Genomic DNA, 6,563 nt, shown 5'->3' on the forward strand with positions numbered 1-6,563 from the left:
GTTCTCAAACCAGACAAGTATCCCTTACTGATCCTATTTTATTTTATCATGGTGTTTATCACGATATGAACTTGCCTTGTTCTATAATTTGTTTTTATCTTCATTGTAATGTTAGATTCGTTAGAGAAAGAACCTTATTATTCTTATTCACTCTGCACCACCGTATCCCAGCATCTGGAACAGTGCCACAGCAGTAGATGCTCAATAAATACGTGTTGGCAATGTCAGAACAAACTGGCAAAATGATGGTTTAATTCAAGAACAGGTGCAGGTCCCTGTACCCTGTCCTCTCCCGCACTGGTCAGATCTCCCACTGGAGCTGCAGCCTCTCAGGTGGATGGACGTTTCAAAGAAAGCAAAGGGAAAGGGTTATGCAGGATCTGGGGAGGAGATGACTGGGTGGGCAGAAGAGGAGGATAAAAGAGAAAAACTCTTCTGCTTCTCATATCATTCTACATAAACAGAGTTTAGGCCCCATGCTCTCCCACTGTGAACCTTCCTACAAATTTGTGTATGGAGGGCAGGAGAATTGCTACTGGGTATTCTTTGACTTTGGTCAGCAGCCCTCTTTTATCAGCAAAGGAATTCAAAGGTGAAAATGTTAAAATGCCCTTGCAGTTTAAGACCCTTCACTAGGTTCCCTGGTGGGCTTTACAATCTGCTGCGATTAATCTCTTAAATTTAGGCATAACTCAATATTGATTTTATTTTATTCGATCTGGAAATACACAGTAGCAGGCTTGATTTAAAAGGAGACTTAGCAGTTGCCGCCATGATAGAACAGCAGAAGCTCAAGGGCCCAGAGTTGCCACTGGTCCCAGTTAAGGGGCAGTGGCATGAGTTGCTGTTGGGAGTGGTGGGGTCGGGCCAGGGAACCAGGTAGCAGCAGGTGATGCCAGGAGCTTTGCTGCAAGCAGGGCCTTCGAGGTGTTCCTCCCTTCAAGCCCCAATTACGCTGCTCTCAGGACATGAAGGGGAAGTACACTGCTGCAAGTTTCTCCCCAATGGATCCACCTTAGCATCTGCAGATTCGACTGACTGATATTGGTGTGGAATGTCTATGGTGTATGTGACAACTATGCCACATCGAAGGGACACAGTGGAGCTGTGATGGAACTGCATTATAACACAGATGGGAGCGTGCTCTTCTCAGTATCTAGAGATAAGACTGCGGCAGTGTGGGATAGTGAAACAGACAAGAGGGTTAAAAGGCTAAAGGGACATACTTCCTTTGTGACTTCCTGTTATCCAGCCAGGAGGGGCCCCCAGCTTGTCTGTACTGGCAGTGAAGATGAAATAGTTAAGCTCTGGGACATCCGGAAGAAAGCAGCCATCCAGACATTTCAGAACACATACTGGGAGTTAGCTGTGACCTTCAGTGATACAAGTGATCAGATTATTTCTGGTGGAATAGACAGTATCAAGGTCTGGCACCTGCGCCAAAACCAGCTGACTTACACCATGAGAAGCCATGGAGATTCAGTGACTGGCCTGCGTTTAAGTTCAGAAGGCTCTCATCTCTTGTCCAATGCAATGGACAATACAGTTCATGTCTAGAATGTCTGGCCATTTGCCCCCAAAGAGAGGTGTGTGAAGATATTTATTTTTTATTTTTTCAATTGAGGTAGAGTCTCACTTTGTCACTCTCGGTAAAGTGCTGTGGCATCATAGCTCACAGTAACCTTAAACTCTTGGGCTCAAGCAATTCTCTTGCCTCAGCCTCCCGAGTAGCAAGGACTACAGGCACCTACCACAACGCCGGGCTATTCATTTTGTTTGTATAGCAAGCCCGGGCCGGTTTTAAACCCACCAGCCTGGAGCATATGGCTGACACCCTAACACTGAGCTACGGGCACCCAGCCATGTGTGAAGATATTTCCAGGTAATCTGCACAACTTTGAAAAGAATCTTCAGGTGATCCCTGGTCACCTGATAGAAGCAAAATAGTGGCTGGGATCCTGCCAGCAGGAGAATGCTGTACAAGCTGCCTGGCCACTACCGCTCCATCAGTGAAAGAGCATTCCACCCCAAGAAGCCCATCATTCTCTCAGCATCTGGTGACAAGAGACTGTATATGGGTGGTATTCAGTGAAGATACCAGTGGAAAACTACAAGGCTGCTTGACTTAGAGACCTCCAACTGCATAAGTGACGTCAAACGCTGCCCCGGCTAGCATCCTCCCTTGAGATAACCAGATGACCATCACTAGCAGACACAGGAGGCAGTGGCCAGATTCCAAAAACCATTTCTATCCCATTTCATCAGGATGATTAAAGCAAGCTTCCAGTGGCCTCTAAAAACCACCTGCCAGATTTCAGGGACTATTTTTTTTTTAATATATTTTCTTCAAAGGAACAAATACTGATTGGTTTGTAGTTTCCTGTTTTCTAATCCAGGCTGAAGACAGAATATGACATTTGTTGGTTGGTATTTATTTTTTATTCAGTACCTGACTTGTATGATATGTTCTTTCCGTGCTTCTCTGAGTCATTTTGCATTATAAGCCAAATAGATGCCTTTAAATATAAATAAATGAACAAATAAATAAAAAGACTTACATTGACCTCCCTCGAATGTTGGTGATCTGGCAGAACACAGCGGCGTTCAGGGCCATATTTTTCAGAACTTTCAGCAGACAGGCCTATTCAGGTGCCAAGAACAAAAGAAAAAGAAAACAACAGGGTTGGAGATCAAATAAAATGAGAATCCCAGATCTTAGAAATCAGAGTTGAATACACGCTCCGGGCACAGCACTCTTGTCAAACGTGTTGTTTCGAGAACAGCAGGTTTCTTAAGTACATTACCACATGTGGTATTGGCAAACCCATACATTGCTTCCCGGCCTTGTGAAAATGTGTGCATTTCTTCATCTTTAAATACCATGAGATTGTCAAATATTAAAAAGTAAAACTATGATTTGTGTCATATAGATAGGATCTGTGAACCAGAGAGGACTCCTATGCCAGAGAACAAATGCTAGAAGGGTCTAAGGATCTTGGAAGCTTAAAAATCTAAAGCACTTTTTATATGATTCCCCAAAGCCAAGAAAACAAAGTGAAAGGGATGCCAAATTATTACAATGTTTCCCTCTGCCAGTGGGTTTTAAATCTTTCTAGGGAACAGTTCATTTATTCAGACAAAAGCACACCAGTCTCTTGGCTGTGGCACAGGTAAAAGTTCTTAAGATATTTGGCCCTGTGCCTTAAATAAAAGCTTGACACATCAAGTCTACAGCCATATCAAAGATGGAAGTGATTCCCTTCCAGGAACAAATGTTAGTTTAATTTGGCAAATGAATCGGTAAGCACCCTATTGGCATAGATAAAAACTGAAGCAAACACACAGCTTAAAAGTTCCTCTCACAATTAAAGAAACAGAAAGTTGGCTCTATCAGCCAGCCCAGTAAGGACTAGAAAAACTGACATCAAATACTCAACTATAGCAGTGTATGTATCACACAAATGACAAATTCTAACTAATCTAAATACACATAACAATAAATAGACACCGGCTTGGCACCTGTGGCTCAAGTAAGGCGCCAGCCACCTATACCTAAGGTGGCAGGTTCGAATCCAGCTGGGGCCCGCCAAACAACAATGACAGCTGCAACCAAAAAATAGCCAGGCGTTGTGGTCCCAAGTAGCTGGGACCACAGGCACCCACCACAACACCCGGCCATTTTTTAGTTGCAGCCATCATTGTTGTTTGGCGGACCCGGGCTGGGGATTCGAACCCGCCACCTTAGGTGTATGTGGCTGGTGCCTTAGCCGCTTGAGCCACAGGCGCCGAGCCTCCTATTCCATTCTTGATGAGATACTTTACTAAGGAAAACATTCTTCAACGCCATCCGGGTTAATACAAAAGATGTAAAGTCTCCATCTTTTTATGGCTGAATAGTATTCCATGGTATACATATATCACAATTTATTAATTTATTTATGGGTTGATGGGCAGTGGGTTGATTCCACATCTTGGCCATTGTGACTTGAGTTGCAATAAACATTCTAGTGCAAATGTCCTTACGGTAAAATGATTATTTTTCTTCAGGGTGGATATCTACTAATGGGAATGCAGAATCAAATAGAGAGTCTACTATGAGCTCTTTGAAGTCTCCATCTTTTATGGCTGAATAGTATTCCATAGTAAACATATACCACAGTATATTAATCCAGCCATGGGCTGAAGGGCACTTGGGTTGTTTCCACATCTTTGCTATTATAAATTGAGCTGTGAAAAACATTCTAGTGCAAATGTCTTTATGAGTAGACATCTACTAATCAGATTGCAGGATCAGATGGAAGGTCTGGTTAGTAATGAAAATTTAGCTGGAGTCTAACAGAATGAACCTTCAAAACAGGAGTCCCTACTCTTCATTAAGCCATGCCATGCCACAAATAGAGACCTAGGGCCTCATACAACACCCCTTCCAGCATAAGCCTTTGTTGCTAAGTGGCGTACAAAAGAAGTATTAGATTGTTCTAGGGGAGCAGAAATGAATTGAGAAAAAATGAATCTGTGAAAAACTACTAAATAATAGTAGAGTATATTGGAGCACAGCATGTTGTCATTAAAATAATAGCACAGTCTATGAGTAAGTGTTGAATTACTTGGTTGACAGTGGGTGCTGAGGGATTTGAGAAGAGGACCCTTCTGTGAGTGCTGGAGCAGACAGGAAGGTTCCATGGAGGAAGTGAGAATTGAGATTTCGGAGAACATAGGATTTGAAGGCAGAGTCAAACTCAGAAGCGTAAGGCAATATGTTATTGTGATGAGTATTGGGTGCTCTGGAATAAAATTCCCTGCGTTAAATCCTATCTCTAGCATTTAACAAGCCATGTGACCCAGAGCACTGCATTGACCCTTTTGTGTTTGTTTCTTCATCTGTAGGATGCAGATAATAGTACATTTTTCATGGGTGGTTATGAGAATTACATAAGATGGTGCATAGAAAGTCTTAGCATGATGCTTGCCCTTCAGTAAATGCTCATTGAATGTTAGCTAACAATAATTTTAAACAAAGATGATAGGTGTGTGTCATGTGTGTGTGTGTGTAATATCCATCAAGGTTCTTATTTGAAAGCAACAGAAATTTGGTTGATTTAAGGAGGAAATTTTTTTATCTGTTTGTGTTTTTTTCTTTTTTCTTTTCTTTTCTTTCTTTCTTTTTTTTTTTTTTGAGACAGAGTCTCAAGCTGTTGCCCTGGGTAGAGTGCCATGGGTAATTTTATTGAAAGGCTACAAGGTAGCTCATGGGACTGGCAGAAGGAAGGATAACCTGGATCAAGAAACCAGGCAGGGTGCAGTGGCTCACACCTGCAATCCTAGCACTGTGGGAGGCTGAGGGAGGTGGATTGCTTGAACTCAGGAGTTGGAGACAATCCCAAGCAAGAGTGAGACTTTGTCTCTACTAAAAGTAGAAAAATTAGCTGGGCATTGGAGCAAGTGCCAATAGCCCCAGCTACTTGGGAGTATGAGGCAAAAGAATCACTTGAACTTGGGAGTTTGAGGCTGCTATGAGCTATGACGCTATAGCATGGGCAAAAGTGTGAGATTCTGCCTTAAAAAAGAAAAAAAGCAAAGGAAAGAAAAGAGAAAGAAACCTAGGAACCTAGGACAGCTGGGTCAAAGAAACTACAGCCAAAATCATGTTGTGACAAAGAGGGTCCTGCCTCCCGACAAGACTCACACAATGGAAAAGTCCCCCAAGTGGTAAGGGATTAAGAGTCTGGATTAGCAAATTAGATCTACATTCTATAGTATGTAGGTGTATGTGGGTGTTGTGTTTTAAAGGAGGAAGAATGGATTCTAGAGGTTTGTCTGAAGGTGGGGATGGCAGGAGGAAAGCCTCTAATAATGAATGGGCACCGGGCCTGAGGGTAGAAATGGAGCCTCCAACAGTGTCCATTCGAGCAAGGAAAACCAAGTGGGGGGAGCGGAAGGCAGCACTTCTAAATCTTCCCACTGAGGCCATGTAACTGGCAGGCAGTAAAGCACAGAAGGAAGTCATACCTCTCAGGGACTTGCCACAAACTCAAAATTTCTCTGAAGTGACCTCTTAGGTCTTTAAAGTTCTTGTGAATTTATTATTCCTATTTATAACACATGTTTGCTTTGATTCATAACATGAGTTACATATTAGCTAAATTCTTTAATATGCTCTCCTCAACTCTTCAATACAATGGATGCTATAGGAAAATATAGTTTTATCCACATGGCTTTGCATATCTTCACTCAAATTGGCCTTGTATTCTCCAGAGGCCTGTGCAAACTTTCAGGCATCTACTCAGCAAATGTAGATTAAGCTCCTACTGTGAGCTGGATGCTGGGTATATAGAGGTGAGTAAAACCAGCCAGGGCCCTTCCTTCACAGAGTGATGGTCTATACTGTACTCTAGTCCCGAGAGCATAAATCCTAGAGAGCTATGATCAAATGTGATTGGAGAATATATACGGTGGGGGTAGGTGACAGAATCTGTCTCAGTTCAAGAAACACTAGACTTTGTAAAAAGAGGTAATGCCAAGTAGGAGAGGCAGACAGGAAGAAGAGAAAATCGACTCAGGTA

General features: G+C 42.6%; 1 pseudogene; it reads left to right on the plus strand.

Annotated features, from left to right (window-relative positions):
* The first annotated feature begins 772 nt into the window (after window positions 1–772).
* Window positions 773–2,092, plus strand: LOC100961633 (annotated as a pseudogene).
* The last annotated feature ends 4,471 nt before the right edge of the window (window positions 2,093–6,563 follow it).

The sequence above is a fragment of the Otolemur garnettii genome, unplaced genomic scaffold (genome assembly GCF_000181295.1).
Source record: "Otolemur garnettii isolate 467f Iridium unplaced genomic scaffold, OtoGar3 scaffold00041, whole genome shotgun sequence".
NCBI lineage: Eukaryota > Metazoa > Chordata > Mammalia > Primates > Galagidae > Otolemur > Otolemur garnettii.